At 42.6% G+C, this 11694-nt stretch overlaps 1 pseudogene; it reads right to left on the bottom strand.

The window, feature by feature from the left end:
- Positions 1-2257: 2257 nt before the first annotated feature.
- LOC132864536 (E3 ubiquitin-protein ligase TRIM21-like) overlaps positions 2258-11694 on the bottom strand; it is a 36085-nt pseudogene continuing 26648 nt past the window's right edge.

Here is an 11694-nt window from a genome sequence, read left to right as displayed (position 1 = left end):
GATGAAATAGGCTGGATGAGGAAATAACGCGCAACAGCACATTTGGGACCTGTTCATCTAAAACTGTTAATAACTGGGATGTAAAGCAATGTCCGGTTCTTCTTAGAATTAAGACATACACCACATCTATACCGTGTAAATTGCGAGATTTCACATGACAGCAAAAAGCTGAATTGACATCGCAAACTATCGACACATTATTGGCCTAGCATAGACTGATAAAATCGACAAACAGGGTTATCATACTCCATATCTTTCGTAACCTACCAGCTGGTCTTGAGAACATATCTGTCAATTTGGCACATTTTGCTGCCACCTCCTTCCTTTTTTTAAGCTCCGCCCTTCCGGTTCCACCTGGCCTCTTTCTGCCCTCCATCACTGACGCGCGCTGTTTCGCGCCAACGTTGTTTAAGTTCCCCGCAATACAGAGGAGGAGTCTTGGACCAAACCAACTGCAATAGAGGGGAGGGGAGAATTTCCTTATTTGGTAGCGCCTATTTAATCTGCTGCGATGCTGTTGGCGTCTGGGCTGCCATGTGAAAATGCAGAGTGCAGTTGAATTGATGATTAATGCAAGAATAAGATCAGTGACCAAAATTAGTGAAAATTATTTTCCCCATGCTCCAAGCAGGCCACCATTGATGGTTTGGGCCGGGGATGGTCCCGGCTAAATATAGGGCCACCCCGGCATTGCTTGTGACTTATTGTAAAAATGATATAAAGGGTTCAAAATCACATAGTTACAAATATAATAGTAACTTCATATGATAATATTAACCACTGGTTATTTCAGAGAGGAAAAAAATGGGGACACTATTGCTTCCATTCGGGACAATACAACACAGAATTCGGGACCACTGGGGGACACAAAGAAAAAAAGTTAATTTCAAGCCCTGGAGGGGGCGCCACCTAAAATCTTGCGTAGGGTGTCAAATTGGTAAGGGCCGGGCCTGGTCAGCCCTGTGATGACCTGGCGACTTGTCCAGGGTGTACCCCGCCTTTCGCCCGTAGTCAGCTGGGATAGGCTCCAGCTCGCCTGCGACCCTGTCGAACAGGATAAAGCGGCTAGAGATAATGAGATGAGATTTCTGACCTCTTGGCTCACATGGGTTTTGTTCATGAGTTAGGCATCAGATATGCCACCAGATACATCAGAATACAGGAAATATGGCCACCCCTGGTATATCCTTGGTTCCCCTTTGGCCACCCCATGTAAAAAATCCTGACTATGCCACTGCTGGTGGTACAACCACAAAAAAATTGACTCAATGGGTTTACCATTTTTTCTTAGGTATGGTGCTCCACTGGAGCTCCGCTATTAATGAGACTCCCTCTGCCATCCTACATTTAACATATTTGTTTTAATTTAGTATTTTGAGCCCAAATGGCCCACGTCATTTCACCTTTGTACCAGCAGATGGAAGGATTTAGTGCAGATTGAGGATTCATTTCTTCATTCGTTTCTATTTTGAAGAACAGAAAAACCCTGACACGTTTATCTCATCTCATCTCATTATCTCTAGCCGCTTTATCCTTCTACAGGGTCGCAGGCAAGCTGGAGCCTATCCCAGCTGACTACAGGCGAAAGGCGGGGTACACCCTGGACAAGTCGCCAGGTCATCACAGGGCTGACACGTAGACACAGACAACCATTCACACTCACATTCACACCTACGGTCAATTTAGAGTCACCAGTTAGCCTAACCTGCATGTCTTTGGACTGTGGGAGAAACCGCAGCACCCGGAGGAAACCCACGGGGAGAACATGCAAACTCCACACAGAAAGGCCCTCGCCGGCCACAGGGCTCGAACCTGGACCTTCTTGTTGTGAGGCGACAGCGCTAACCACTACACCACCGTGCCGCCCTGACACGTTTATTTCGAAATAAAATACAAGTTTGTTTGTGTTTGATGAGGTTTGAAGGAGAAACAGTTTTGTTTGGTTTTATTTACACAGACATCAGCAGCTGAACTTCATACATTTTACTGATCAGATTAAATTCTGCAGTAAAACTCAGTGTGAACTGTAAATAATCTTTATTAATATTTGATTTGTCATGACAAAGTTCCACAATAAAAATGTGTAAAAACAGACAGTAGGAGTAAAATTATTTGTTTCTGCAAAAAAAGTAACCCAGGTATTAAAATACACTGTACAGCATTTTAAAGGGGAATATGTATTTCTAAAATTAACCAGAAAATGTAAAATATTTCTATTTATTCTCACCATTAAATAGATGATTAAATTTGTGAGTTGAAAATTCATTTAGTCTTTAATACAGGAGAGATGATCAGTGGGGCTGAATTTTTACCTCCATCATTTTTACAAGGATTGAAGAATGGATAGAGTTTCTGAGTGAAAGACTGACCAGTGAAAGAGTAGATATGAGATCTGGACTTCACATCATAAAAGGAGACCAGACCCTCATCATAATCCACAAACACCCCCACCGTCTCCACCTTCTCTCTCAGTGTGAGGGGGACAGCGGGATCAGCACCAGCCCAGTACTGATTCTCATTCCACAGTCTCACAGTCCACAATCCATCCTGAGGTTTCAGTGTAATGTCCCCCTTCCTGTTAATGTTCTCTCTCACAACTCCTAATCGCCACGCAGTTTTCCTTCTGACCTGCACCTCATAATAAAATCTCCCTGAGGAGAAACTCTGCTTTCCCACAACACCGAGATGCCGATCAAACCTCTGTGGTGTATCAGTGAGTTTCTGCCGCTCGTCTCCATCTGTCACTTGTTTTCCATCAGCAGACAGGATGAGATATGGATTTGCTGTATCAGGATCCAGAGTCACATCCACTGAGAGAAACACACAGTGTGTGATGTGAGTTTGCAGGTAAAACAGATTAAATCATCATCCAGTAGTGAGGATCATTTGTAGCATTTACATATCTTAACACGCATTTTAATAACAGGTAAACACCGGTTTCTGAGCAGAGAGAGGTTCCGTTTAGCCCCTTGATGGAAACGCCGTAGTGGCCACATGAGCTGTGGGAGTCACTTGCTGGTCGGACATTTTGAACTCCGACTCAACTTGTGGGACACCGTGGATGCGAGTTTCTTAAAATACTGCCACCATTTACGTTTGGCTAAGCAGGTAAGTGTTGTTTTACTAGACTAGGGATTTAACAGTGAAGCGCAGTTTACTGTTTCAAACGAAATATGGGTTCATTTTGTCCGACCACCAAAACTAACATTGCTAGCGAGGCTACAGACTAGGGTCGCCACTCGTCCCATAAAATACGGAATCGTCCTTTATTTGGCAATTAAATCTTGTGTCCAGTATTGAACCGATACGGGACGCGATTTGTTCCGTATTTTCATAAATGTCCAATACACATGTCTGTCTCACACATATCAACACTAAATCTAACAATAATGAACAAAATAAAACAGGAAATACTCCGTTGCGGGATCTACCCAGGACACAAACCCCTCCCCTCTGTGTCCCGCTCTGTGCGTCTGGGCCTGGCTGCCTGCGTCACTGCGTGTGGCGCTGTCACGGTTGCCTAGAGACAGACAGACACACACCGGCGCTGCTCAAAAAACCCGGGCCTTTTAAAAATGTCTACCTCTTTCTCTGCACCATGGCACCTTGACCTTCAGTGATGTTGAGAGGGTAACCACAAAGCTCAACCTCATCCATAAAGTAAACATGGATGAACTTTATGATGAATGCTCCACAGCAAAGCCCATTCTGAAGAGGCTCAAAGAAGATGCTGAGGATGAATGGAAGTCCAAAGGTGTGGCTGCCAGGTGGGTGGCTCTCTTTCAAGTAGCTGACCTGTCTCACATGCTGTCTGTCATCAGCTACATCTTGAGCATCCCAGCATCCACTGGATATGTGGAAAGGGTATTTTCAAGAATGGCCAACAAATGGAGTGACTGCAGGAACAGGTGCTCCATGGAGCTCATAAGGAGTGAGCTCCTGATCACTCTAAACTTTGAGCAGTCCTGTTCAGAGTTTTACAACAGCGCTTTGAAAGACAAAGAGTTACTCAGTGCAGCAAGGAAAACAAGAAGTACACTTGGAAAAAGAAGTGAGGGAAATCTGTTGACTGTTTAAATCTGGTCTACTCCACAGACAAGAGAAACACAACAGTTCCTGATGAACTCAGGACTGTTGAGGGAAGGAGTAATGTTTTGCACTTTCTTGTTTTCTGCATTCTTGAATAAGCAGACATACATGTTTGTTGTGTTTTTGTTGTTTTTTGTTCTCTTTTTTCCTCTCTAAGTAAAAATGTCCCCAAGGTTCACAAAGAGAGTCCCTACACCAAGAACAGTTATGCACTTACATTTACAGTGATATTAAGTTCTCAATATATTTAGATTATATTTTAAAAGTTCATTGTTGCCCACTTGTACATTATACACTTTTACAGAATTGGCAATAAAGCATTTCAAGCTTTAAGTATGAGTAATTGCTTTCTTGATCACCCCTTTACTAAAAACACCTACAAAATAAAACATACCACTGCTGCGAGCACCCCACCCCATGGGAGTCGTGCCCGTGGTGGTCATGGCCCCAAGGAGCCGTGGTGGGCGTCCCTTATTTTCATTTCTGAATGGTGGCAACCCTACTACAGACGGCGCTCCAAGCTTAGTGACCCTCAAAAGAATTCTTGCACAAACACGACTTTATGCTAACTTTAATGTGTTGGAATGCACTGCGTGTGTTTATAATGCGTTGTAATTGAATTATGGTGTAGTTTTGTTTGAGGAGGAAATGATGCCCATGAGCACTGGGAGGAGGGGGAGGGGTGACCTGGTTCTGCAGTTAGCAGTAGCCGCGCAGTGAACGCAAACGCAGGGCGATTTGTCAGTCAGAAATGTTACAATTCTGCAGATCCAAGCCAGTGTATAGCGCCATGCGGGAAACTCGCTGATTAAAGTGAAGGGGCTTCGAAGTTGGTTAGACTTGGGCCCAGGAGAAGAGCACAGTCTTCCCAGTGCCTCCCGAATGGATGCTGCGGCAGGAATGGAAATGCTAGCGGTGGGCAGCTTGATCTAAAGTATCGATCTAAAGTATCGATCGTATCTCCATTAAAGCAACTCAGAATGGTATGTTTCCTTGTGCCAGCTGTTTACACTAAAGGGTCGATTCAACAAAGATCTTATTTAACCTTTTCATGTGTGAAATGTGAGGAAAAACAGTCCAAGTATAAGATTTTGTAGGATTGTTTTCATTGTTCAAAATTGTGCTTAAATTGAAATCCATTTAAGTTACTCAGAACATTCTGTCTTATTTAAGTCATTTAACTGTCCATGCATGTGGGGGAAAATGTCTCATTCTCAGTTCATGCTGAACCATATCAGTTATAAAACACAAACATCTATATTTTCATACATATACATGTATCTGCAATTGCTTAATTATCTGAGATTAAACTAATGTATTCTTTTGAAAACTGATTAAAATTATCAGGTTAAAATATTAAACGTTTTCTTATACTAGCTTCACTGAGGTGTTAAGGTTCTTTTGCTTTTATTATAAAATTAATACTTTGGCTGCTGCTCAGATTAAGAAAGCAATTTGAAGACCTCACTCTGGGCTGTGATCACTTAAGACTTTGGCTTTATCTTGTCAAATGTTTTTGAACCAAGTCTGACTATTTCCCGCTCTTTATTTCGCTCTTGTTTTCAGACTTTGTTACTTTGGGTGGTTGTCTTCTCCAAAGAAGCCAGACGAATCGAGCTTGCTGTAGAGCAATTCCAGCGTTATGGACGTGACACTTGAACTCAAAATGGCAACAAATGACCCAGTGCATGTTTTATTGTCTCCCAGTATTTAAACAGGTGTTGCATATTTTAAGGCTGTACCATACTGGAGAAGTGATGGAACAAGAACAATTCCCATAGTACATCTAGGGCATGCCAGAAAACGCCAATAAAAGATGCGTTATGGATGTGACAGAAAAAGTATCACTTTTCTTGGGTGACTGTACATTTTTATCAAACTCTGTGAAATTGTAAACCTAATGTCGAAATGGAGATATCCATTTGATAGAGGGGTCCAAGGTGAATATTAAAAAATCTTTGTTTAAAATATTTTGTATTTCATGCAGAGTTTCGGAAGGAAAAGTCAGCGTTATGGATGTGACAAAATTCTGTTATGGATGTGACGGTACCAGAATCTGTCAGTGAACTGATTGATGGACTGAAAGAGAGACTTGGACTTGAAGGTGATTTCTCACTCCAGTTTGAGGATCCAGATTTTGGCAGTGCATTATGCAACTTGACAATGTCTGAATTACCAGCTGAGCGTGCAGTCCTGCATATTATGCGGGACTGTAATTCATCTCTACTTAACCAATCCAGTGACCATTCGATTGGTTCAGTCTCCGCTCTTGATACAGCCAGTGTTCACTCTGAGCATTTCAGGTCTAGCTCAGACTCTATCCAGAGCAATTTAAGGCATGTTGCTGAGCATCTCTCTCCGTTCCCGATCCCTAAGTTCTCGTATGACATTGAGTTGAAATTGCGTAAGGGTAAGGAGATGTACGAAAAGTCAAAGAAGGGCCTTGACGTGACAAGAGACAATAAAATGGGCATTTTGGATAAAATTTCACAGGCAATTTTTGAAATCAAAAGCTACCCTGACAAAGATGAACTTCAATCAGTTGCCTCTTCCCTGGTTCTTAAGGAGCTAGGTAGCATCACAGGCTATGAAGGATGGAAAACAAGTATCCAGTACAAGCTTGGAAACTACAGGTCAAAGCTGCACCAGGCAGGCTGCAATGAGGTGGATGTGAACAGTAAAAGAAAAGATGGAGATGAGGATGACCGCCTGTTCACCCTGAAAAAGCCCAAACATGGAGAGGTCAACCATGTTCCAGATTATCCACAACACCATGATGATTCTACTCTTGAAGAGTTGCTCTGGTTGATGAAATGAAGAAGAAAAAGAACCTGACAATGATGCGGCACAAGCTGGAGCTGACATTTTCCCTTAGGCGGAGAGAGGTAGTAGAGGGGCAGCCTATGGTATCCGAGGTCCAGGAGAGATGGCCTGCGCTGTTTTCCTTTGAGGAGGTAAGATTGTGCTCATTTATTTCCTAATTTTATTGTTCAAATGCCCAATGCAGTGTGTGTGTAATTGGGTAGGTCTGATTTTACCACATTGTCTATAACTGACAAAATGCGCAATCTGTTATAAGCTATATTGGCAAGCTATACTATACCATGCTTTCGTCTAAACCGGGGAACAGGGGCGCTGCACCCTCTTACTCTTGGTGTGCGCCCCCTTACCGAAATGCCGATTGAACCCCAAGTCACACTTAGGCCATGCACTTATATGCTACTGCACAACATGCAGTCTTTCTCAAAATGATCTTTTCTCCGTGAAAACATCCCAGCAACACCACGTGACAATGTGTCTGATCATCAAATACATTATAATGACTCCAAAAACATTCCAATCATAGTAGATACACTGTCAAATGGTGCAAAAATGATCCGAATTGGCCTTTTCCAGACCGAGGCGCCATGTTGTTTAGTTGTTTACTTGTCGCAGCTGCTCTCGCGAGATTTGACATAGGTTACATACAAGGTCAGCTGACTTGTCAAGAGAGATTTCTCGAGACTGAATGACGTTTCACCCACCGGCGCAGGAGCTTTGGACAGAAGAAGTTCGTGAGTTGTTTTTGTTGACACTTGGGCATTTAAAGATGTCATCCAGCGGCACAAAATGGAAGAAAGCCAAAGACTGTCCGGAACAGAAGAAGATGACTTCTTTTTTCTGTCACAAAGCGGATAAAGATGTTTCCGATGGCAAGATCGCAACAATCGAGGGATCGGTCCATGCTGCCAATTGAAGCTCATTGAAGCGGTCGTGCTCATTGAAGGACGCGCCAACCGAGGGCTGTGACAGTGGCGTCGCGGAATCCGTGATGAACAAAGACAGATGTCTTGCTCTGATGAAGGCACTGATGCCCCTTTTCCACCAAAGCAGTTCTAGGGCTGGTTCGGGGCCAGTGCTTAGTTTGGAACCGGGTTTTCTGTTTCCACTGACAAAGAACTGGCTCTGGGGTCAGAAAAACTGGTTCCAGGCTAGCATCAACTCTCTGCTGGGCCAGAGGAAAGAACCACTTACGTCAGCAGGGGGGGGGCGGAGTTGTTAAGACCAACAACAATAGCAAGATCACGAAAGGGCGCCATTTTTAAGCGGCGAGAAGCAGCAGCTGTACAAACGCGAAGTCATCCATTATTATTGTTGTTGTTGCTGCTGCTGCTTCTTTTCCGTGTTGTTGTTGCTACGATGTTCGCGCCAAGGTTTATACAAACGCAGCGACGTAACTGACGTATACAATGACGTAATGACATGGCTCCGCGTAGCACCCCGAGCTATGGAAAAGTAAACTGGTTCTCAGCTGGCTCGCAAGTTGAACGAGTTGTGAACCAGCACCAGCACTGGCCCCGAACCAGCCCTGGAACTGATTTGGTGGAAAAGGGGTATGAGTGTTCAGTGGAAAAGCAAAATGAGAAAAAGGCCGAGTTCCAGGAAAAGTTCGTGTGTGTGTGTGTGTGTGTGTGTGTGTATAAAAAAAAAAAAGAAAATAATAATATTTTTTTTTTAGCATGCTTACATTTTTTGCATGGTTTCAAACTTTGTGATTTTGGGTTGGATTCCAAATTTAGAGTGTTTACTTTTTTAGTTTCCTTTTAAAGAAAATAATTTTGCTCTGGAATTATTTTTTTCATTTTGAACAACTAACTTTACCTTATTCTAGTATAAGAAAACAACAGATTTCTCTGGTGAATGTTTAATACTTTACATTTGATTCATTTGAATTATAAATTTCTATTTGAATCATGAGGAATTAGTATTGTGTAATTTGAATTGAGGTATTAGAATTTGATTTAAGCATTTGTGACAGTTTTATTTTCTTTTTCAATGTTGACAAACAATTTTGTTACAATTTCCCTCTCAGATAGCCTCAGAATGTCCCATTGTAGCATCAATTTTTCAAAGGCTTTGCACGGCGGAGGGGGGGGGGGACACCCCTGCACCATCTCCCCCCGCCATGGTGAGCGCCCTCATACTAGATTTTTCTAAAAAACCCTGCTATACCCTGCCCTACCACTCCACTACAGGCCACTCCACACACTCCAACTCACTACACTATCAGCCCCACAATTCGTAATAGAATTTGTCCTCCCAAGGAGTATGTCCCCTAATTCAACTTTTAAATTGGAACAATTTTTTTTCTTTTTTCTGTGCGTTTGTGTAGTTTGATGTTTATTTGAGTGTTTTGTCCACCGGTTGTGGTGTAGCTCCGGACCCAGTTTTGGACGTTGGTTCCCTCCAGGCCTTGGTTAGCTGTGGGTGATGCCTGTGCTCCCAGCTATGGACTGCAGTGAGCTCGTTGCTCATTTTAACATCGTGGTTGTCTAGCGCTCTATGCTTTAATGCTTGGCGTGATGTTCCGAGCGATGTTGCTCGGTGGCGTCGTGGCGGTTGTGCAGGCGGTTTAGGACATACTGTGGGTGGTAGAAAAGGGCAACTGGACTTGCTTGAAGATTCTTGAAAATGTTTCACCTCTCGTCCGAAAGGCTTCCTCAGTTCTGTCTGACTAATAGGGAGTATCAGATATTATCTGATACTCCCTATTAGTCAATCAGATAATATCTAATACTCCCTATTAGTCAGACAGAACTGAGGAAGCCTTTCGGACGAGAGGTGAAACGTTTTCAAGAATCTTCAAGCAAGTCCAGTTGCCCTTTTCTACCACCCACAGTTTACTATGACCTGGATGATTGAGAATCTTCACAGATAGGTTTAGGGCATACCAGCGCTCTGCATGGCGGTGCTTCTGTGGTCGCTTTGTGGATCCATGGTGTGGTGTTCGAGCCATGTTGCTGGCGGCATCACGGTGGCTGTGCTGGCGGTGTGGGACTTGTTTTCGTGCGCCTTTTGGTGGGACTGCGGTTGCTACACCACTGGAATGACATCATGACCCCTATTTGGTGTACTTTTATTTATTTATTTATTTTCTCTCTGTCTATAATTGTAAAGCGACCTTGGGTTTTGAGAAAGGCGCTATATAAATTGAACCTGTTTTTTATTATTATTATTATTATTATTATTGATGTGTCATAGTCAGATTAATTGTTAGTCCTTAGGATTTGTCTTTACGGATGCCAGTGAAACTTAATGAAACTTTTTTGCCAAAACTAAATTATATACATTTTTCTAGAGCAATTGTATTGTAGCTTCCTAGGAAATTTCTGTGAAGAAAAAAAAAACCCTAACAGAATCATTATTGTCCAATTAATTATATTATTTTATTGTTTGTGTTCATATATCTGAAGAATTTAATCGAATCACCAGCAAAGACCTCCTGGGGACTTTCACTACATCCCTTGACAAATATGTGCCTCGCCTGCTTAGACTGTACCGGGCGAGAGAAGGCAGGCTTTGGTCAGAAGATGGAACACCTCCTTGATAACCTTGATGAACAGGTCAGTGATGTGCCTGAAGCTAAAAGCATTCATAAGTTGAGGGACAATAACCCGTCATGCTTTTCAACTGCCAAACCTTGAGCACTTGCTGTGTTCAGGAGCCAAAGAAGACGTGACCGCCCATGCCTCTTTCCTTTGTTGAAAATATGAAATATTTGCCCGGGATTATTAGGAAAGCATGAATATACTTTTTTCATTCCAGAGAGACAGAAAAGCTAAAAGATGCTTTGATGGACATGCATCAGCAAAAATTGATGGTACCAGTCATTGCTTTGGTGTTCTGAATTGAAACAGAAAATGATCACAGTATTTCTGATTTGTAAAAGTGGAATTGCAGTGGAATTTCTTTCCCTCTTTCCTTTTGCATTTTGTATAAATTCACTTTGGCACTATACTAATTGATATGCTTGTGTGTTTTCCACTGGGTACTGTTAGACATCGGACATTGTGTCTCACCGAAAGACAGCAGCACTGAGGGGCCTGCCTATTTTTGTTCGGGATGACACCGCTAAATTCTTCTTGAAGTGTTCGGTGAGTAATAGCAAGTTTATTTATATAGCACATTTCCTACACAGGTAATTCAATGTGCTTTTTTTTAAACTTCCACAAGCTGAATGGCAAGGGTCAGTAGCATGTTACTAAAATTTAGGTTGGAATAAGAAGAAATGCATTTTGTCTTTCAGTTTTCTTTAACACTCAATCATGTTTGTTACTTCTCTTCAGGACACTGACCCTGAAGAACGAGTGCTCAGAGGTGGGTCTGTTGCCATCCTCACTGTCCTCGAAGACAATGATGCTGCCGTTTCACCAAATGTGCGAGACATGGCGATTGTGTTGGAAGGGGCCATTGTGCTCCATGACCTACCAGACCTCAGTATTGCCTTTGCATACCTCTTTGGCCTTCTGTATGCCATGAACATTGATTATCCAAAGGAGATGAGGTATACCTTTGAAGCACTTCAGACTATCTTTTTTTTTTTTTTAGCTTGGCTCTCGATGCTCACAGCACATAAGGGGTCTCAAAACAAAGCTATTGCTGTGAGCTAGTCATTTTAAGCATGCAGATCTGTGCCTCTGAAACAAAGATTCATGAAACTTTTGGAGATGTCAGCTACCAGTTCACAAGAGGTACATATACCGTGTTTCCACTGTTCATGTTTGTTGTTGGTGCTCAAGTAAAACTTGGGTGGATGCACTATCTTGCATGTGCAGTCATTTTAAG

Source organism: Neoarius graeffei, chromosome 1, assembly GCF_027579695.1.
Source record: "Neoarius graeffei isolate fNeoGra1 chromosome 1, fNeoGra1.pri, whole genome shotgun sequence".
Taxonomy (NCBI): domain Eukaryota; kingdom Metazoa; phylum Chordata; class Actinopteri; order Siluriformes; family Ariidae; genus Neoarius; species Neoarius graeffei.
Note: the sequence above shows the minus strand (reverse complement) of the source record. Positions and strands in the feature narration are given on the sequence as shown.